Below are 22642 nucleotides of genomic sequence, written 5' to 3'. Positions count from 1 at the left end.
AGGAAGAACCGGACCAGGCTGGAACTCCAGGCTAGATAGACCTTTCCTTAACTCCATGTGTCCTCTTTTTTCTAATACCTGTATGCTTTAACAAATGCTTAATGCCCAAAAACTGGTGCTAAAGCTGCTACTTTAAGGCAACCACACATTTAGATTTTAAACATCACAAATGGAAGAAACAACATTGAGCTTCCATCCTTGTGGAGTTCATAGTCTGAGAGTGGGAACATCGACAGCAATGACAACTACAAGAATAATCGCAACAGACGATTCTAGGGCACTTGAAGGTTTACAAAGCCCTTTGGAACCATTACTTCATGTAAGCCTCATAACAATGCAATGGGGTAATAAGACCCATTGCATCATCCTCCCCATCTTACAGCTCAGGAGACTAAGGAGACAAGGCAACTACAAATTACTATAAGCCACAAGAAAACATTAAAAGCCAGCCCCACTTCAACAAGGGCAGGTCATGCCACACTAACCTTCTCTCTCTCTCTCTCTCTCTCTCTCTCTCTCTCTCTCTCTCTCTCTCTCTCTCGTCTCGTCTCTGTGTATGTGTATGTGTATGTGTGTCTCTCTCTGTCTCTGTTGGTTTCCGTATATATATATATGTATATATCCTCTCTTTCTTCTTCTTTCTTCTTTCTTTCTTCTTCTTCTTCTCTCTTCTCCTCTTCTCTTCTCTCTCTCATTACTAAATTGGTAGCTTAGTGAATAACAGTAGATAGAATTTGCCCAGTTTTTAATAAAGCTTTTAAGAATCTCTTGTGCTATTCTTGTGGACAAAGTGGAGCAATATGAGATAGATGATAGTATAACCAGATGACCTTAGAACTGGCTGAAGTTGCTTGACTGGCCTGCCCCAAAGTGTGGTCATTAATGACTTCATGTCAAGTTTCAGTGGATGTCTCCAGTGAAGTGTCCCAGAGATCGATCCTTCACCCTATCTTGTCACCCTATCTTTTATGAGTGACTTGGATGAAAGTACTAATAATTATCAACAATCATATATTAATCACCTGCTCTATACCAGCCACAGTTCTAGGTCTTGGGGATATCAAGAAAGGTTAAAAAACACCCGCCCCTTACCATAGAGAGTCTTACAGTCGAATGAGGGAGATAAGCATGCAACAACTCTGTAAGTACAAGTTCTATCCAGGATAGAAAATAATCTCAGAAGGAAGGTACTACCTACCTTACAGGTATCATCAATCATCAGCACCACCACCATCCTCATCCTCATCCTTGTCATCTTTCTCATTATCAGGATAGAAACCAGAGACTGGATTTAGAAGGTGAAGGAAGGGGAGAGTGGGAAGTGGGAGCTGACCTGGGTCCTGAAGGTATCCAGGGAAGCCAGGATGTGGAGATGAGGAGGTAGAGATTATATGAAGGCTGGAGTCAAGAAATAGATTGTCATCTATAAGGAACAGCAAAGATTGGCTGGGAGAGATGGTTACCACACTGAACAGCAAAGTCATGATCTTGACAGGCTAAAGCTAAATAAGATAATATTTCCTAGGGATAAATGAAAAATCTATTACTTGGACCAAAAAATCAACTGCCCCAGTATAAGATGAGGGCAGGTATTAAGTTGTCTGGACAAAAGCTTGGTATTTTAGTGGACAATGAGAGTCCACACTCAGAGGAAAGAAAGTGTGACTTGGGCTACATTGTTAGAAGCAGGCAGTTCCCAGAAGACTAAATGTCATTGCCCTGTGGCTGTCCTTAATTGTGCTGGTCAGAGCTGGAAGAACTTTAGATCATTCCATGTGAGGGTCAGTGAAAGAAAATAGAGGGGAAAAGACTCTCCAAGCCCTCCCTTGGCACAATCCAAGGATGATAGGTGTAGAGCACTGCAAAGTTGTGTGGTCAGGCTCAGGGGATGTGTCAGCTGTCTGTGCTGAACTGCTTTTGCCCTCTTTTTTATTCTTGGTGATGGTGATGGTGGTAAAGATGAAGATGATGATGGTGGTCATGAAGATGAAGATGAGAGCCAACTTTTTTATCACTTTACACATTATCTCATTTGAGCTTAAGGTATGTGACATTATTATTCCCATTTTACAGCTGAGGAGCCTGAGGCAGACAGAGATTAAGTGACTTGCCCAAGGTCACCCAGCTAAGTAAATATCTCAGGTAGAATTTGAACTCAGGTCCTTCTGACCCTAGGTCCAGCAGTATGTCTACTATTCCATTTAGCTAAATCCATATGTGAGTTTAATTCCCCTCTACTGTACCCTAACCATCATTACCTTCACTGACTGAAAGGTTACTCTCATCCTTAGAACTCTCTGCTTTGCCTACAAGCTTACCTGGCCTCCTTCCCAGCTAACATCCCACCTTCTGTAAGAGCCCTTGCCCGATTCTCCTTGATCTTCACGCTTTCTCTCTGTTGATTATTTCCCATTTCTTATTTGTACAAAATTGTACAAAATCGTCTTATTTGTACAGAATTGTTTGCATATTGTTTCCTCCATTAGACTTCAAGTTCCCTAAGGCCAGGGACCATTTTTTGCCCTTCTTTGTATCCCAAACCAAGGATAACATGGTGCCTGGAACATAGTAGGTGCCTAATAAATGCTTGTTGAATGACTGATCGCCTATTTCTCATTCAACTAAGATTAAAATTTGAGCTGAGAGACATTAGTGATCTAGTCCAATCTCCTTATTTTGGAGAAAAGGAAAAGGAGATCCAGGGAGAAGAGATTTGTTCAAGGATACACAACTAGTAAATAGTAGATCCTCAGTCTGATCGGGAGACTTGGGTTCAGTTCTGGACATGGCCCCAGGCCATCTCTTGGCAAACTGGGAAACCATGGGTTAGAACTAAAAGAGACTGGAAGGGAAAGTTTCCTTGTCCCCCAAACTAGAGGAACCCCACATGTGCGAGGAAGGGCAGAAATGAGAGGATGGAATGATGAGGTCTCCATGGTGTCTACACAAACCTCCTGCTTAAGAACAATGCAAATATGGCACAATCACCCTGGAAAAGACCATCCAAGGATGTGGCTCTATATAGGCTTGGATTAGAGGAAATTAATTTGGAATAATTGATTTACAGAGTAAATGTCAGCACCTTGCTAGTTGCATCTGATCTCAATCTGCCTGTTGTTTCTTCAATCATCTACCCATTCATTCAAACAAATGAGTATCAACTATGGGAAGGAAGAACCCCATGAAGGAGACAGAGCAAAGGAGACCCCATCCCTGCCCCCAGGGAGCTTCAGGATCTGAATCCCTGCCACAAATAACTACGGGGCTGAATGAGTTACTTGGCATGAGCAGAGGGCAAAGGGGGCTCAGGAGCGGTATCATCAGGAGGATAAAAAGGGCAAGAGGGGTTACAAGAGCCCTGCTTCAGATGCAGGGGACCTGGCCTCCAACCCTAGCAGTCTGATCATGGGTCAGCCCCTTCCTCCACCACCCCACCTTAAGACTCAGTTTCCCTCTCTGTAAAATGTGGGAGGTGGACTGGGGGGTATCTAAGGTCCCTGCTGGGGCTGCCACTACCTGTCTGCCTGCTGAATTCTCCTCACTCCCAGCCCTTGCCTGTGTCTTTGCTCTTATCAGCTCTGCCCGAGATCCTTAAAATAAACGTTCCTCTCCCCTTATCGTTCTCCAAGAGAATGGAGCATTGCAGGATTTTTAATGTCTTCAGGCCTTTAGACAATGAGCTATAAAATCTCCACCAAGGGCACAGCAGACTCTCTGAATGTTCAGGAAAACAGCCACACACTTTCTGGTTTCTCGGAATGAATTAGGACTAAAAGGATAAAGGGGAAGATGGACCTGCTCTGCACGGATGTTACTTAGGCTGGTGGGGGAGACTCACGCCCTGCTCCTCTACTCAGGCTCAGAAGGAACAGGATCAGCTGCAGCTCTGACCCGGCACAAGTCACTGCCCATTACTTCTCCAGGCCTCCCAAAAGTCCCGCAATCGAGGCCAGAGAAGGGTCTCTGGGGCTTCTGCTCCAACCCGACCTGGCGTCATTAGGATGGTGCCAGAGAAAGGAGGAGAAAACACCCTTCTCTTGTGTCTTGGTGGCTAAGGATCCCCTTCACTGTCACACTTGGTGCCCAGGTCACTTTAAGCTTACTGGTTTTTTCTCTTTCTTTTTTATTGTTTGTTACCAGGGCTGGCTCTGGGGTGGGGGTAGGGTAGAAATAAAGACAATTAAGGTCAATAAAGGGCAAGGAAAACCTTCTTGACGCCTAAAGAGTGAGAGTAATGAAAGGTGTGACCCCTCCCCCCCAGCCTCCCTGGGGATGGGCCTGGATGAAGGTTAGAAGTGCTTCAGGAGGAGAGGAAGGGACAAGGTCCAGGGACTGGGGGCTGAGGCTGCTGCAGACTCCCTGGGGAGGGAGGGAGGAGCCCAACACTGGGCCCTGGATCTCTTCTGCCAAGAGGCCCAATAACCACAGCCCTGGGAGGGAGGTGTGGTCATTGTACCCATGTTGAAAATGGAGAAGCGAAGGCTGAGTGGTCAAGGGAATTGCTCAGGGTCACAAAAGCTAGGAAGTGTCAGAACGAAGATCTGAAGCCAGGCCTCTCCTGTCTCCAAGTCTAGTCTATTCACTGTGGCACATGGCCTCAGTCACTCACAGACCTTCCAAAGCTCAAAAGGAAGGTGGGGTCCTTTTCATGATACCCTGACCAAAAGGAGGAAAAAGTATTCTGCCCCACTCTGAAGACAAGCACTGCTGTTAAGAGAAGGAAAATGAGACAAGCTGGAGGCAACAGGTCCTAAGTTCAGATCCTGCCTTTTCCACTTAGTGCCTATGTGATTCTCTGGACCTCATCTGTAAAACAATGAGGATGGACTAGGTGTCTTCTGAGGTCCCTCCTGCTCAAGATCCTGCTCTGACCCCTTGGGATCAGGCCTTCCCCATTCTGGAACTTTCCAACTCTACCTATATTCTCAGCTTGAGCTCACAGACGGAAGGAAAAAAAGGAAGAGAGGAAGGAAGGAAGGAAGGAAGGAAGGAAGGAAGGAAGGAAGGAAGGAAGGAAGGAAGGAAGGAAGGAAGGAAGGAAGGAAGGAAGGAAAGAGTGAGGGAAAGAAAGAAGGAAGGAATGGAAGAAGGGAAGGAGAGGGAAGGAAGGAAGGAAAGAGGGAAGGAAGGGAGGGAGAAAGGAAAGAAGAAAGGAAAGAAGGAAGGAGAGAAGGCGTGAGCGAAAGAAGGAAGGAAGGAATGGAAAAAGGGAAGGAGGGAGGGGAGAGCAAAGAAGGGAAGGAAGGAAGGAGGGAAGGATGGACAGAGGGACAGAAGGCAGGATCCATCTCCTTTGGGGAGATTCCAGGGTTGGGGGAGAGGAAAATCTGACAACCAAGTGTGATCCCACCCCAGCTTGGCTCTGCAAGCCAGGCTGCTGGGCAGGGGCTCAGCTGTGCAAGGGGTCCTAAGGGGTAGCCCGAGGGCTCTGGTCTCAGGGGATCCAAGGCCGGGGGGGTTTCCCCTTCCCACTCACACATCCCTCCCCTTTCCAGCCAGCGAGAATCTTGCCCACTTTGGCCAAGCAGGATCCTCTCCTAAGCAGTTTCTCTCTGCAGAAGAGAGGACAGGGCCTCTGCCTTCCCTAGGCCGTAAATACCTGCCAGATTTATGACCAGGCTCTTGGAAAGCAAAGCAGGGCCTGGGAAGGGGATTCTGAGTCCAGAGGAAGCTTGCTTGGCATTTCTTAAAGCAACAACAATGTAGATGCAGAAAGTTCAGAGTATGGGAAGGGAGGGGAGGGAGGGGGAGGAAGCATCCTACCCCCTCTGCCCCTGCCCCTCCCCCTCCCTCCTTCCTCCTCCTCCTAGTGAGATCACAGAGCCAGAGAAGGAGGATGGATATAGATGCTGGCTTTAGGCTGAGAAAGACCTCAGAAATCAAAAATAATCCCCTAAATTTACCAGGGGAGAAACTCAGGCCCAGAGAGAGAAAGCTCCCCTAGTGTGGAAAGTGTATGACTTTCTTGAGGGCCTGGCATACAGCAAGCACCTAATAAATGCGTGCAATTATTGAGTCCCTACTGTGTGGCAGCCACTCTCCTAGGTGCTGGAGATAGGAAAGCTGTAAGAGCAGTCCTTACCCTCAAGAAGCTTACATTCCACTGAGGGAGGCAACATTGTGCCTGTAAAAGTATCTACAAAATCCAAGGAAATTGGGGAGGTCAGGAGGGAGGGAGGAAGGGGGAAGAGGAAGGAAAGGGGGCAAGCCTTGGTGGGGTCCAGAAAGCTCTCCCCCTCCCCCAACCCAGGGTGTCCTCCCAGAATGTCTCCCTTTGGCCCTGGACATGTCTCCTCTGTACAGCTGCTTGCTCATCCTCTCCCTCATTACAATGGGAGCCCCTTAAGGGAACAGAGTTACTTTTTTTCCTTTCTTTGTTTCCCAGCCCCTACCAGAGGGTGGGAAGAAAGTAAGCCCTTACTAGAGGTTTGTTGAGTGACTAAGACACAGAACCAGGAACACAGCCAAATGACCTGTGAGAGTCTAAGACAAGGCCTAAAGAAAGAAGCCAAAGGACCAGGAGGAAAAGAGGGGGGTGTCCTCACCTTCACTCTCATCTGGTCCAGAATGGGACAAGTCCAAAGCTTGAGTCAGTGAGGGGCTCTTGTGGACATGAGACACCAATCATCTCTGGAAAGAAAAGCCCTCTTCATTTCTAAGACAACTCAGGATGACAAAGCAGAGAGTTGGACCCCAGTGCTTCTTTCACTAACTCGTTGATATGTGGTCACCTGCAGAGCCCCTTCCCCTCCCTGGGCCTCAGTATTCCCATCCATAAAATGGGGTGACCCTATTATAAGTTAGTCCTATGCCTTAGATGAAAGGGAATATCGTGATGCCACAAACAAATCAAACTGAGATGGGAAACACAACACAGGTACCTGCAGACACTCGTTTCTCTGATCTTTGTATAAGAACCTTTGACTCAAGGAATCTCAGATCTGAAAAGACCCTCTGAGGCACTGTGCCACAGTAGGAAGTGTGGTGGCTTATGGGATTGGCGAACCCTGTTCACTTCCATTCTCAGACCTCAATGTCCTCAACTGTGATGGAGTGGATAGGATGGGACTGATCTCCTGGGTCCCTCTCATCTCTGACTCTCTGTGCACCATGCTCCAAGAATCTCAGACTTGGACGGGACCTCTCCAGTCTTCTTCCTACCCCTGACCAGTTAGATCTTCTAACATCCCCGAGGAGCAGCCATCCAGGCTCTAAATAAAAACCTCCAATCAAAGGGAACCCACCATCTTGGCAGAGAGATAGCCTAAGTTTGAGTCCTGCCCAGGCTATCAGTGAGGCAACAAACATTTATTAAGCATCTACTAGATGCCAGGCTGGATGCTAAGCACCAGGGACACAAAGAGAGGCAGAAGCCAGTTCCTGCCTAACTGAGGGTCCCTCAGTCTGAGACACCGGCCAGCCCCTCCCTCTTTCCAGCTTCAAAATAGGGAAAACTCACTGACAATTAAAACTGTCCCAAAGTGGAAGAGATGGTCCAGGAGAGTGCAGGGGTCTGACCCTGGCATCTGTGAGCTTATCTTTGTTGGTCTGTCCTGGGCTTGTGTTGGGTTTGATGAGTACATTTCAATGTAATTGGTTTTCTTTGTAATCATGTGGTTTTACTTAGTGTATTTAAAAGCCTTCTTCTGAGAAGGTGTCCCTGGGCTCCACCAGCCTGCCAAAGGGGTCCCGGATGCCAACACGATGGGCTCCTCCTGACTAAAGAGCTCCAAGCCAAAGACTGATGGCTCTTTGTAAGCGATGTTGAAGCAGCGACCCCTGTTCTGGGATGGGTTGGGCCCATACCTGAGTCCACTGGAGTCAGTCCCCTCCAGCTCCAGAATTAATCACCGATAAATTAACTTTCAAATGGGGAAGGCTGTTAAAGTGACAGACTTTTAAAACTAGGGTTAGGAATAACCAACACAACCAACAACAGTAACTCCCTCACTACTCCCCTGACAAAGAAAACCTGAAACAAACAGGAAAAACACTTTCCTGATGAGCTGTGTTTTATCGGCCTCAAAGGTAGGGAGAGGAAGCAACCTTGCCAGGATTTCAAACCACATTTTTCAACCACCCTCTGGCCAATTAAATTCTTTACCTCAAGTAACTCACGGGAGACATTTTAAGGCCCCATATTTAGACCGTGGTCTTGGCAGCCCAACCCAGAGCAAGGCAGGATTATCAGGAAAACTTCCTCATGGCTAGACCCAGAGAGTCAGCATAGGCATGGGTCACACCTTCAAGGACCTCCAATTCCATGCCCTCCAGAACCAAGGACAGAGGCTCACGGAGAGGCTAGCCCGAAGAAGGCACCTCCTCTGCTTCAGTGGCTGACGAGCGTCTCCACCAGGTCCTCCATACTCAGCCATCCAAGCTTGGTGGGCTCTGCCAAGCTTGTCCTCCCTAGCCTGGGCTCCAAGACCTGGAGGCGTGTCCGAACCACCATAGACAAGGGAGAAGGACATTAGTGCAGGAAAGAGGAAAATGAGCACGCTTAAAAGCCAATGCTATCACATAAGAAAATACTCTAGTCTGAGAGCTGACTCTCAGACCCCAACCTGAGAATGACTGTCCAGGTCCTACACCTGGGGGTGGAACATCCCAGGAAGCAGAGCCAGGACAAGTGAGTGTTCTCTGCCCGGGGAGACCCGGGGAGGCTGAACAGCAATTCGGACATCACTTAGGCTGACCCTGCTGGGAGGCAGCGCAGTGCTGCAGAAAGGCCTTTGGAGTCAGAGGCCCTGGGTTTAATCCTCCCATACGCCTAACCACCTGCGTGACCTAGGATGAATCACTTTCTCTCGTGAGGCTCAGTTTCTTCTTCTGTCAAAATGGGAAGGCTGGACTCAATGACCTCTGAGGTCTCACCCAACTCTAAATCTATGAGGCATTTGGGGAAGGGGAAGGGAATAAATACTTATTAAGCACCTACTGTGTAGTTAATAATACACTGTGACCAGCACTGAGTACTTTATTAACATTGTCCATCGGATCCAGGACCTGGCCACTGCCTCCCACACACACCTCACAGTTACCCCCCCCTTGCCCCCTCCCCTGCCTTTTAGCTCCTTTTCAGGGGCCATCTTTCCTCATTGGAATGTAAACTCCCTGGCTTCAAACAATTGACACTTACTAGCTGTGTGACCCTGAGCAAGTCACTTAACCCTCATTGTCCCCCCCCCAAAAAAAAAATGTAAGCCCCTTGAGGACAGGGCTACCTTTGGCTTGTATTTTTGTCCCTAATGCTTAGCACAGAGCCTTGAACATAGTAAGAGCTAAATAAATCTTTGTTAAATGACAGGAGTTTTCACAGAATATTAGAACATTTGTAGAGGTAGCTAGGTGGTGCAGTGGATAGAGCACCAGCCCTGAAGTCAGGAGGACCTGAGTTCAAATCCAGCCTCAGACACTTGACACTTACTAGCTGTGTGACCCTTGGCAAGTCACTTAACCCCAATTGCCTCACCAAAAAAAAAAAAAAAGAACAACATTTGTATTGGGAGACCCGGTATTCTCTCAGCACAGTGCCTGGCTATTAAGAACCACCTAAGAACAGGCAGCTAGGTGGCACAGGGGATAAAGTATCGGCCTTGGATTCAGGAGGACCTGAGTTCAAATCCGACCTCAGACACTTGACACTGTGTGACTACCAGCTGTGTGACTCTGGGCAAGTCACTTAACCCCAACTGCCTCACAAAAAAAAAAAGAACCACCTCAGAATGCCCATTGATTCTAGACCCAGCTCAAGCAGTGTGGGCTGCATGACCAGCAAAGGGCCGCTTAATGTCTCAGCCTCACTTTCCTCCTCTAAAATGGGAGTAATGACATTTGGCTTCTACCTCATTGTGAATATAGAAAGAATGCATGGAGAGCATTTATTAAGTGCTTACTGTGTGCCAAGTATTGTATGCAGTGCTGGAGATGATGTAGCTTGAGGGATGGTGACCAGGGATGGGGCAGGGAGTTCCAGGGCTGGAGAGTGGAGCCCTCTGGAAATCAAGATTGACAGGATCTTCCAGGAGAAGCGGCAATACTGCTGGGATTGCTGGGTTTCCGAGAGCAGGAAGAAGGCTGGATGGGGCACGGGGGAGGAGGGCCCCGTGAGAACAGCATGGCCCAGGGCAGGAACGTGATCTCTGGGGTAGAGGGCATGGCCAATCTCTCCTTTCTGCCTGAACATTTGGCTTCCATTGTTCTTTTTCTTGAACAAACCTCAGAGGATCCCATAAAATCAGGAGCTGCTGTTATTGTTATGGAGAGAGCTAGCAAAGCTAACTCTTGAGGGGGAGGGAGACAGAATGGACAAGAGCCCAGGCCCCTCCCTGACCCCCTAGAAAAGCTGGAAAGAGCACTCACTGCGTCTGGGGTCAGGAGACCTGGCATCAAATCCTGGCTGTGTGAGTTTGGGCAAGTCTTTTCTGCTCCCTAGGCTGCCTCAGTTTCCCCTTGCACCGATCTACAGGCAAACATTGTCTAGAGCAGAGCTTCTTAAACTTTTTACACTCGCAACTCCTTTTTGCCCCAGAAAGTTTTCCACAACCCCAGATATATAGGTATATAAAATAGGTGTACAAATCAAACATCTGCTGCCAAATTTTTAGTGATCCCCACCCACAGTTTAAGAAGCTTTGCTCTAGAGAAGTCTCCTCACTTGTCAAAGGTCACAGAGGCCAAGGAGTTTTCTTCTCCCCACCCAGTTACAATCCCTGTTTGCACTCACAGGTCATCCTACCTTCTCAGCCAGTCACCAAGTGCCTAAAATGTGCAAGACACCGAGCTAAGCCCGGGAGCTGTCCAGCACTTCCCAGGTGGCCACAAGGAGGCGGGAGTGGGTGCAGAGCAGCAAGGCCAGATGAGGACACCAAGGACGAAGATCTCAGCAAAGCCCAGAGACAAACAGATGTCCCACCAGCCAGGGTCCCAGACAGACAGCGCCCTACAGAAGTGTCTCTCCTTCGAGTGCTCTGCTGAGTGTGGGGAGGGGGCTGGCTGGACGCCTGGCCATTCCTCCAAGAGAGTCCAGAACCAAAGCGATGATAACATTCCAATGATTGTTCTCTGGTTATCAGGCAGATAGCCAGACCTTGCTCAGGCCTGAGGAAGGACCCCTGCTTTCACTTCCCTTTCCTCGCCAGGGCTGATCCCACAGTTAGCTGACTCAACTCCACGCCAGAGCCCTGGCTCCCTGGTCTTGTCGCCCTGCTTCTCTGGCCAAAACCCAACCCTGGATCTCTCCCTGCGGGCAGGGGCCAACGTTCCCACTGAAGGCATTCCTAGCCCCAGCTCAAAGCTTATTAGAGCATTCTGGCTCTGCTCAACAGGCTCCCCAGCCTCCTCCCCTTAGTTCTTATTTCACTGAGAAAACTGAGGCCATACAACATGGACACCTTCTTCTTCCCCTCCCATCTCATCTCAAGACCTACTGTCCTCAGCCTTGACAGTCTCCTCCTCTTCCATAGTCTAACCTCAAGCAAGCCCCTCTCCTCACCAGGCCCGAGATCCCATCCTCCATCAGCTTCTCTAGCATATCGAACCCCAAACCCTCATGCGCTGTCTCTGCACCCCCAGCCTCCCCCATCGACTTGTTCCTTCCTTACTGCCAGTGGATATGGTCAAGTCTTTCCCATCCTTATACAAAAGTCCCTCACCAGAGGCCGGAGCCTGCCCACGCTCACAGCCCAGGCTCCCCTCCCAGACTCAGCCAAACTCCTAGAAAACGTGTCTGCATCTGCTGCCTCCACTTCCCTTTCCTCAGATCTCAGCGATCTGATTTCAAACCCCACCAGGTAGCTAGGATGGCTCTTCCCAAAGCTGCCCACGATCTCCTTTTGGCCAAACCTGATGGCCCTTTTTTTGTCACTTCCCTTCCTTCTCCAGCTTTCTGTTCCCTGGGACACTGGTTTTCCCCTGCCCTGTGATCTCTGTCTCTCTCTGTATCTCTGTCTCTGTCTCTCTCTCTGTATCTCTGTCTCTATCTCTGTCTCCCTCTGTTTCTCTGTCTCTGTCTCTGTATCTCTGTCTCTGTCTCTGTGTGCCTTTGTCTCTGTCTCTGTCTCTGTCTCTCTGTGTCTTTGTGTCTCTGTTAGTTTCTCTCTGTCTTTGTACTCTCTGTCTCCGTTTCTCTGTCTCTCTCTCTCCTTATATCTTTCTGTCTGCCTGTCTCTTTCCCCACCAATGTAATGTGCATGTCTGTATGTACATATAGACTGTGTGCCCCTCTTTACATCAATAACACAGATAGATACATGCATGTGTTTTGCTGAGGATACACAGGCTGCCCCAGCTTCCACATCTGGCATCTCTTTCCTCCTCACCTCTGCCAGTTAAAATCCTTACCTCTCCACCTGAGCCCACTGGCCACCTCTGCAGCGGTGTCCTTATGGAAAGTATTGGTCACCTTTATCCTCTGTCTCCTCAATCATGCGAGTTCCTCACATGCACCAACACGTATGGAGTCACAAAGCAACAGAGACAAATGAGAAGCAGCAGGGCATAGGGGCAGGAGGGCCTGAATTCGAGTTCTGCTTGGGACACAGCCTGACTGTGTGACCTGAGACTTCCCAGGGGCCTGGGCAATTCTCTAAGACCAGATATTACAGGAGAATTCTACATTTGCATTCTTGGAAGCAATGACACAGCACGAGTTCCCTCATCAGGATGAGATCCAGGCTTGAAATAAATAAGGAGATAAAGAAGTAATTAAGGGGGGCAGCTAGGTGGCGCAGTGGATAAAGCACCGGCCCTGGATTCAAGAGGACATGAGTTCAAATCTGGCCTCAGACACTTGACACTAGCTGTGTGACCCTGGGCAAGTCACTTAACCCCCATTGCCCCACCAAAAAAAGAAGTAATTAAGTAAATAGATGGAGGACTAGAAAAAGAAATGTATGTCTGTGGATGTATATGCATGCATACATATATACACACATACATGCATACATATGTATACATACATACATATCTACCAAAAAGAGGAGAGAGAGAGAGATCCCAGACACTTCTGCTAATAGTATTCCATACTACAAATATCTGTGTGCACACACACACATACATCTGTGAGTTGGGGGTATGAAGGCAGAACAACTTAAAAAGACATGATATCTGTCTAGTCAGTGACTGGTGCCAGTGACATCAATAATAACAGTAACAATGGCTGAATTTTGCATAGCTCGAGATGGCTTAGAAATAAACCACTCAATACACTTGATCTCACTGGATTTGGCAAATCAGTATAATCTTTCCATGCCTCAGTTTCCTTCTTTGTAAAATGAAGGAATCAAGCTATTTCTAAGGTTCCTTCCAATTCTCACAATTGTTGGTTCTTCAAACAAAACAAACGTACTTAGAGGGTAAAAAAAATACTAATGGTCACATTCTTCTTTGAAATGTTTAAAATTCACGACAGCAGAATTGATTATCTATCCTGAATATCGCTCTTGGGTTAAATTCCCATTTAACATTCTACCACCTTCCTTGTCAGCCTTCCTTCACATTATTCTCCCTCTTTGCACTCTGCTCCAGTCAAATGGGCCTAACAGCTGTTCTCAGAGTCACCATTCCATCTCCTACCTCCACCCCTTTGCACAGGCTGTGCCCTGATGCCTCCTCATGTGTGCTTCTTAGAATCTGTGGATTCTTCATCTGTGAAGTGAGGAGGAAGCTGGCTAGGTGACCTCAGGAGCCCCGACAGCTCTAAATCTATGGCTCTATCAGCCTTGCTCCTCTGTGAAGTGGGGGTGGGGAGGGATGGACTAGATACCTTTTCAAGGCCCTCCCAGCTCTAAAATCCTCGAAATCCTCCCATTTGGGAGGGCCAGGCTGGCTAGTGGCCAGAGCCCAGGAATCAGTGTCAAGAAGACTGCTTCCACCTCCTTTGCCCCACACTCACTAGCTGGGTGATCCTGGGAAAGTCACAACCTCATAGAACATCAGTTTCCTCATGAGCAAAATCAGCATAACAGGTTTTCTCTCGCAGGGATACTTGGAGGGTCCAATGCGATGATGTGTGCCGAGCACAGCTCCTTTTAAAATGTGTGTGCACAGCACATTTCCTGGAGGGGAGGGGTCCTCAGCTTCTGTCCAACCTCGCTCACCTCTCCCACTTGGAGCTGCCCTGGACCTGTGTGAACATAACGCCTAGCCCATTACAGCCCAGAGCATACCACACTTTCCATTCCATGCAGCCAGCCCCCATCAGCCCTGCCGCTATACACATCCTCTGCCTGACCTGATTTCCACCTCTTTCCTTGGTCACAAGAAGCCAATCGATAGCACCATCACTTTGGGAAAGGGCATACCAAATGACTGCCCAGTGGGTCACATGACCATCTTTCTGAGTCCCAGATCAAAGGCCCCTCCCTGGCCACCCCTATCCTCCAAGCATTGTGTCCCTCATTAGAATGACAGCCCGTGGAGGGCAGGGATGGTCTCACTTTTTGTATCAGCATCTAGTACCATATCACCAGGGCTTGGGAGATACTTTCTCATTCATTTATTCCTCAACAAATTGGGCAAAACTTCATTTTAAAAGGAATTACTCAAAAACAACAACAAAAAAGTGGGGGTGGCTAGGTGGTGCAGTGGATAAAGTACTGGTCCTTGGAGTCAGGAGGACCTGAGTTCAAATCTGACCTCAGACACTTGACACTTACTACTTGTGTGACCCTGGGGAAGTCATTTAACCCTCATCGCCCTGCCAAAAAAAAAAAAAGAATTACTCAGACAATGAGAAATGCCCTGCTTTCCAGTCCAGCCATGCACCCCCTAATTTAAAGCTAAACCATAGAACCCCAAGGCAGCTCTTCAGGGACCAACCCAAGCCACTGGGGGAGAGCCACAGGGATTATACACAGTCATACCTCTCCCCAGCCCTGCTGTTTTTTCTTTAGAAATACACAACCTTTCCTTCCTCATCACTTGCAGGACTAATAGATGAAGGGTTGGGTTTGAATTCTGCTTCTGCTCCTTACTTCTGTTCAACTTTCAGCAAGTGTCTTCTCCCTCTCACCTTGAGTCTCAGTTTCCTCCTTTGCAAAAAGAGAGGATAGTACTAGATGATCTCTGAGGCCCCCAGGTACAATCATCAGGATAATGAATTTATATCATAGCTCTCCCCTAAGGTTTGCAGAGGGTCCTAGAAAAAGCATCTTGTCTGAGCCTCAAAAGAAGCCCACCTGAGGCAGGTACTGCGGGTATTCGAGTGCCAGGAAGGCAAAGTCCCTGACTTCAATCCCAACCTCTGGCAGCACTGAGCTCAGCTGGTTTTGTCACCTGCGTCTAAACTTTACATCTCTAGTCCTTGGCTAGTCATCAAGACAACGGAGAGTGTCCTTCTTGGGCTGGAGGAGACGCTCAGCAGTTCTGTCAACCGGGGACTCCCTCCTTAGAGTCACAGATCACCAGGGCTGGATGGGGCTCTTGGAGGTCCTCTCTGCTCATCCCCTTATTTGATAGAGGAGGGACCTGAGGCCCACATGGGAGAGGGGTGTCCTCAAGCTTGAACAGGGAGTCAGGAGCAGAGCTGGGCCTGGAACCCGGGTCTCCATGACCTTACACACATGACCTTACACTCCATGACCTTACATACATGACCTTACACACATGTTGTATGTAGAGACTTGTCTGCAAGTCATCTCACCTGTTAGACAGACCGTGGGCTCCCTGAGTCCCAGGAGAGTCTTGGGCCTTGTGACTGACAGGGTTTATCTCTTCTCTACAGCGGGGACTCTGTTTGGGTGTGAGGACCTTTTATTTCCTTGGTACATATTTCCTGGTGAGGAAAAGGAGGGAGGTGGTAAATAAGCCTTCTAGGTCATGGGGGAGAAAAGGGGAATGTGAAGAAATGGGAGACAAAGGAAGGCAGGCAGGGTGGTAGAGTCAGAGGAACTCTGTTGGAATCCTGCCCCTGAAGTCAGACTTGGAGCTGAAAGGGACCTTAGCTATGGACAAGTGAACTCCCTTCTGGAGTGGTTAGAAGTGAGGGTCGAAGTCATACCCCTGAGTCCCCAACCTGCCTGAGGGAGAAGCCGGGAGGAGCCTGAGCCTGAGGCTGGCCAGGAGGGAGGGAAGGGCGAAGAGTCTCTTCAGGGGATGGCCCAGCAAGCAGCTGCTTCTTCCTGTTTGCTGAGGACAAGCTCACAGCCCCGATTTGCAAGCTGCAGAGAGAGGGGAGGGCAGGAGCCAGTTTATGGGCTCCGATTAAGTTCACATGCAAATCACTTAGGCAAATGATCCCATAGAGAGGGTCAGGTCTCTGGTCTCCCAAGGTGCTCTGAGTCTCTGCCGGATCCTCAGGACTCCTGAAAGAGGGCCCAGAAGTGGCCCCTGTGCCTCACAGCTCCTCCAGGGACACAGGAAAGAGGCTCCGTTGTGCTCTGAGGGCTTCCTGGTCTCTATCCCTCCCAGCAAGTTAGGACCTTGAGTAGGGGGTTTGAAAATCCTCCTACAGTGGGTGACTTCAACCTAGAGGAAGTCCCTCCTCTGGCCCCCACCCGGGTCCTGCTTCCCCATATAAAGTGATGGGGCATGAACAGGCCTCTCTCCAAAGCTCCTTCCTAACTGCCTCCCCATCTATAAAACCTGGCTCTTCAGTTCTATGCTCTCCCATATCCTGAGCTTGCCTTGTGGAAAGAAAGGGGGGGAAACTCCCAAACTATTGGCTTGGTGTCTGCTCATGCCTTCCCCCCCCAACCACTGGCTACCTGGGAGGCGCTAACAGCTTCTACATGCAAAGGGGGGGACATGGAGAGAACTGGGAGGAAGCCCTGCAATGCCACAAACAGCCTCCCCAGGCCACTGCCCAGGGCCCCTGCGCAGAAACCTTCAGATCCCCAGCTGCCACTGACCAGACAGCATGGAGCCCCGAGCCAGGGTCCTCCTGATTTGTCTGGCACTGCCGGGGAAGCAGTACAGAGCACCTGGCAGGGCCTGGGAAAAGGAAGCTGACCCAGGCAGAGCCCCAGCTTCCCCAAGAGTATTTGGAGCTGGGCAGCCCCCCCACACACACACACACACAGAGAACTACACACGCATACACACTAAGCTACACACACACACACACATAGAACTACTCACATACACACTAAACTACACACACACATACACACACTGAACTATACACACACACTGAACTTCACACACATACACACTAAACTACACACACATACAATACACACACACACAACCCTTCATTTCCTTCTATGAAAAACAGGGAAGGGGAGATAAGATGATCACCAAGGTCCCTCCCAGCTTCCACCATTCTGATCCCACAATCTCTCCCAACTTTCCATCAGGACCCCCCAGAAAGAAACCTCTCTCCCCTCCACCCCTCTAGCAAAAAGAAGAATGAGAATTCACATGAACTTCCCAAGACCTTCCAGCTCCCCCACTGACAAAGTTGTGACCTTAAGCTAGTCACTTGACTTCTCCCAGGCTGTTTCTTGGCCTCTAAAAACCAGGGTTGTACTAAAAGATGCCAAGTTCCCTTGCCGCTCTGTATTCCAAGGGCCTAGGGTCCAGAGCTCCCCACCCTCACCTCAACTACCCATGGTCTTCCCTCTGACTTTGGGGGGCTCTGTGTCCCCCTGCCCTCAACAGTACCAGCATTGCAGCAGCTAGATCCCTGCTTGGGAGTGGAAGTTCGTGGACGACTGGTTCAGCCTGAACCGGAGCCAGAGCCTAGACAACCCGGCCCGGATCGCCTTTCCTGGCTCCCCTCCTCCAGGAAGCCCACAATGGTCTCCCCAAACTCAACAACAAGAGCCCTCTGTGTGTTCTTTCTCCCTAGAGTGCTGTGCCTGCTTTCCCCAGACTCTCTATTACACTTATCTTGGAATTCTCCCCATCTGCTTCTTTCCATCCCCAAGATCACAGGATTTAGAGCTGAGCAGGACCTCAGAGCCCATCTGGCCTGGCTCCAGCCCAGGCTGGGACAGAGATTTGCCCCAGAACCCCACTGAGAGCAAGTGTAGGAGCTGTCCTTGCAAAAGTCTGACTTGCTTGCACTGTACTAGGCCTGTGTTCTTCCCCCTGTACACACACACACACACACACACACACACACACACACACACACACACACACACACACACACACATACACACCCCTCTTTTTGACTAGTCTCCATAGATGCTTTGAGGGCCTCAAGTTGACCTGGTGGGCACCCAGCAGGCATTTCATTGATACTTGGAAAATTCAGTTGAACTGAGCCAGGCTGGGAGGATGGCAAAGAGCATTGACTGGGCTTCAGAAGCCTGCTGCTTCCTCTTACAACCTCCATGACCTTGGGTAAATGACTTCGCTTCTCTGAGCCTCAGTTTCCCTATTTGTAAAAGCAGAGGGAATGGACCAAAGGCTCTCTAAGCTCCCTTCTGGCTTGGACATACCACGGGTGCTATGAATCATTCATTTCCTGCGGGCCTGCTGGGTGCTAGGGAGGGGAGGCCTGAAACAGCTGCCAGTCTCCTGGCCACCAAGCCTGTGGCCGGAGGGGCATCCCCTGGCCAGGCTGGGCACGCCCTGGCTTGCCCCTAGGCAAGTGCTGCCTCGGACTTGTTGGGTTAATTGATGTCAGCAGCAGTCTCGGACTCCAGGCTCCAGGCTCCAGGCTCCAGGCCCCACTCCGGAGCCTGCCCCCATCTGTCCCTCACCCCAACAAGCAACAGGCACTCTGGGAAGGGGGCACCCGGCCCCGGGGCCAGCCTGGTCCAGGAGTTGCGAGACTCCGCGCCGGCTGCCTGGAGCCGGGGCGCCCTGCTCGGAAGGGAGGACGGCGCAGGAGCCCGCGCCCAGGCTTCTCTTCCCGGACAGGTGACCCGGGTCAAGTCGCTCCCGGCCTCGGGCTCACTTTGCTCACCTGCCATAGGGGGCTGCGCCCGGCCGGGCCGCCTGCCTTCCTCCCGGCGGAGGTGGGTCCGTCCTAGAACAAGGGATAGGAAGCCCTGGCTCCGAGATCAGCCGGGGCAAAGGGGGAAAGTTGGGGGGTCCCGCAGAGGGAAGGGAGGGAAAAGAAGGGAGGGCAGAAGGAGGAAAGGAAGGTCCGGCGGCGTCTGGGACACACACCTGGAGGGGGGAGACACATACCTGGAACTGGGAGAGGGTCCTAGACCTAAGTGTCCGGGCTCTGGCTCCCAGGAGCCCGGCCCCTCCACCCGCCCCGCGGCAAGTTCTCCTGGATGCGGCGGCGGCGGCCGCTGAGCCCAGCCCCGCGCAGCGCAGCCGGCCAGCCGCCAGACCGTCACTCTGCCCGGCAGTATGTCCGTGCGCCCGTCTCGGGGGGCAGCTAGGGAGGGAGACCGGAGGGGGGGGGGGGCTGCGCAGGAGGAGGTGGGAGGGGCGGGGTCGGGCCCAGCCGCCCTCCCATTGGCCCGAATCGCCGAAACCCTCCCCGGCCCCACCCCCTGGCCGCCCGCAGTCTCAGCCCCGCCTCTCCCAGCCGGCCCGGGATCCCCCCACCCCGCCCCGCCCCGCCCCGCCCCTCCCGAATGGTCAAGCCCGCGACAGGGGGAAAAGGGGAGTGCAGCCTGGACTGGGGGAGGGGTGGGGGGGGGGCCGGCTCGGAGCTCCCCCACCCCCCTTCCCAGGGACACGGCTCTTTGAGCTTGTGTGTGTGTGTGTGTGTGTGTGTGTGTGTGTGTGCGTGTGTGTGTGTGGCGGGGGGTGTGGGGGTGGGAGAATGTATGTGTATCAGAGAGTGTTGTATGTATGTGTGTGTTAGTTGGGTTGATGGGGGGGTGTTTGTGAGTATGAGTGTGTGTGCGCGCGTTCACCTGTGAGTGTGCGCGCGTGTGAGCTGAACGAGGGAGTGTGCGTGTGTTTGTGTGTGTGTGTGTGTGTGTGTGTGTGTGAGTGCGTGCGTGCGTGCGTGCGTCTGGTTGTGTCCGAGAGGGGTGTCTGTGTGAGTGCGTGCGTGAACGTGAAAGAGTGCTTATGTCTGTGTCAGTGAAAGTGTTTGTGGGCGGTGTATGTGCGTGTGTGTGCGTGCTCGTCCGGGAGTCTGTAGCTGAGTGCATGGGGTGCCTCGCGCGGCGCCTGTGGACACACGTGTGTCAGTCAAACACGCGAGGGAGCAGGGAGAGGGAGGCACCTAGGCACTGCGGGAAATGCCTGCCGGCATCGGAAAACCCGGAGGGAATACAGCCTTGAGCCTTAACTCTCACTGGGACACCGTGAAGCAGTCCCTTCCCCTTCTGGGCCTCAGTTTTCTCCTCTGCCAAGTGAAGGGGTTGGCCCAATGCTAAAAGCCAAGCTCTTCGTTCCTGGAAACTATGGCCTGGCTTCAGAAAACAGAATTCTAACCTTTTATCGGCTGTTCTCTAGTGTCTGACTCTTTATGACCCCATTTGGGGTTTTCTGGACAGAGATACAGGAGTGAGTGGTTTTCCATTTCCTTCTCCAGCTCACGAGGAAACTGAGGCAAACAGGGTGAAGTGACTTACCCAGGGTCACACAGCTAGTAAACGTCTGAGATAGGATTTGAACCCAGGTTTTCTTGACTCCAGGCCTGGCACTCTATCCACTGCGCCACCTAGCTGCCTGTGTCACTTGGGCAAGGCCAAACTTCTTAACTTCTTTGTGCCTCAGTTTCCTCTTTTGTCAAATCAGGGCCTCGGTCTGGATGCTCCCTAGGGTCGTCCTGTTTCAGATACTGAACTTCCCAATGCACCTGCTTGTGCACAAAGCCACCCTACCCCCACTGCTCTGGCTCCAGGCCCCAAAGGGAGTACCCCACAGTCGGTGTAGACACCCACCCCTCCACCTGTGGCTGGAAGCCTATGGGGGAGGGGAGAGGCAATGCAACTCTGGCCCTTCTCAGATGCGCGTGTGCCAAGACATGTCCCGCAACCACCCTAGCGCAGGCTCCTCTTTCCCTGGGGCTCAGGGCTTTATCCGGCCTCAGACACTCGCGCACCCCGCAGTCTTGGTCACCCAGAAAGGTGTCCGGGCCAAAGCGACGCTAGCTGGCGTCGGTTCCGCAATTGTCTGTCTCCTGAAAGTCTAGGGCTGGAAGTCGTGGGTGTGAAGGAAAGAGAAAAGAGACAGTGCCCGCCCCGCTCGCCTCCCCCTCTCCCCCCCCCCGCCCCCGCCCCAGCCTCAGTTGAAGCTCGCGACAGCGTCCAGACCAAGGAGCTTAAGCAAACGCCAGCTCCACTTGAAGCACCCAACCAGACACCCCCGGTGGGGAGGAGGGTAGGGGGGCAGAACCGAGACCAGGGCAGCGAGCACCCCAGACAGGTCTTGTATGTGACCCTAACCCTTGCAAGACCTAGGAGGGTGACTATCAGTAAGCCGTGTTCAGACTCTTCGAAGCTGACCAAACTGCAGCAGTCAGCAGGGGGTTGGGGGTGAGGGTGGGGGAGTAATAGAGCTGGGTTCAAATCCTGCGGAACTTAGCTCTGTAACCATGTGGAAGTGGCTTGTCTGCTCAGGATCCTCAACTTTTAAGTGGCGGTAATAATCGCCCTCGGTAGCCCTCTCTTCTTGTAACCGTGTTAGATCATACTATGAGCATTTAATGCGTCTCTGCTGTGTGCAGGCTAAGTAAGCCCTGGGGAAAGCCCGAACCTTCGCACTCCATCTCCTGCCTCCAAATTGCTCACAGTGACCCACAAGGATGGAATACGCTCACACCTGCACGCTGCCTCTGGCTTCCCGTCTGCATGAAGGACTCCCCTGCAGCGCCCACTCCTGAAGGAAGCACCTTTCAACTCCCCCAGCCCCAGCACGTGAATGCTCTCTCCCTCCTCCAATGACCTTGTGCGCCCTTCTCGTGATCTATCCTCCACCCGCCCCACCCCATCCCACCCCCTACAAGGTGAGGTCCTGGAGAACAAAGATTTTCATTTTCTGGTTTTGTGTCCTTCCCCCCCCCCCCAAATCCCCAGCCTAGCACAGGGCCAGGAACAAAGTTTTGTTGTTGTTTAGTCCTTTCCAACTCTTCATGACTCTATTTTCTTGGCAAAAAAGACTGGAGTGGCTTGCCATTTTCATCTCCAGTTCATTGCACAGATGAGGAAACTGAGTCAAACAGAGCTGTGACTTGCCCGGGACCATGAAGTTAGTACTACTCTGAGTCTGGATTTGAACTCAGGTCCTCCTGACTCTAGGCCAGGTACTCTGTGAACTGTGGCACCCCCTAGCTGCCCACAAAGCTGGCACAAAGTAGATGTCTAATGTTTGTTGGGTTGGATTGACCCAAAGGCATGTGAGGGGACCCAGAGGAGGATTGTCCCAAAGCTTGGAGAGAACAGGGTTGTTGCCAACTGCTGGGCCAGGGCCCTTGTCAAAGCCCTTTCATCATAATGTACTCCCTCCTTCCTTCTCCTTGCTCCAACAGCCCACCTCAAGCATCAACAGCCTCTCCCACAATGCTGCCTCGATTGCATCTGACTGCCCACTTGCCCAGGTCACCGCACTCTGGAGAAGGAACTCACAACCCTGGATCTAGAACTGGAAGGTAGACCTATGTGACCATCCAGTCCAACACACTCCTTTTACAGATGACACAACTCAGTTCTAGAGAGGGGAAGTGATTTGCCCTAAGTCATGCAAGTAGGAAGACCAAAGGGGAGATTTAAGTCCAGTGCCTCCAATAAGAGAAGGTCAGCATCAGTGCCCACTGCAAGGATGAGGACTGAGC

The 22642-nt window shown here is 51.1% G+C and overlaps 1 protein-coding gene across 2 annotated transcripts in view; it reads right to left on the bottom strand.

Annotated features, from left to right (window-relative positions):
• Positions 1–19233, bottom strand: part of KCNS3 (potassium voltage-gated channel modifier subfamily S member 3) — a 49640-nt gene extending 30407 nt beyond the window's left edge. Inside the window, exons 1-2 of one of the 2 annotated variants that reach the window (XM_043986753.1) lie at positions 19087–19233; positions 15644–15775 (exon numbers count right to left, since the gene is read on the bottom strand). The gene's annotated coding sequence lies outside the window, so the exon portion shown is untranslated. The remainder of the gene's footprint in view (positions 1–15643; positions 15776–19086) is intronic. The other variant, XM_043986752.1, reaches the window with a different exon arrangement.
• Positions 19234–22642: the final 3409 nt, after the last annotated feature.

The sequence above is a fragment of the Dromiciops gliroides genome, chromosome 2 (genome assembly GCF_019393635.1).
Source record: "Dromiciops gliroides isolate mDroGli1 chromosome 2, mDroGli1.pri, whole genome shotgun sequence".
Classification (NCBI taxonomy): Eukaryota; Metazoa; Chordata; class Mammalia; order Microbiotheria; family Microbiotheriidae; genus Dromiciops; species Dromiciops gliroides.
The sequence above is the reverse complement of the archived record's forward strand: the minus strand, read 5'-3'. Positions and strand labels throughout refer to the sequence as shown.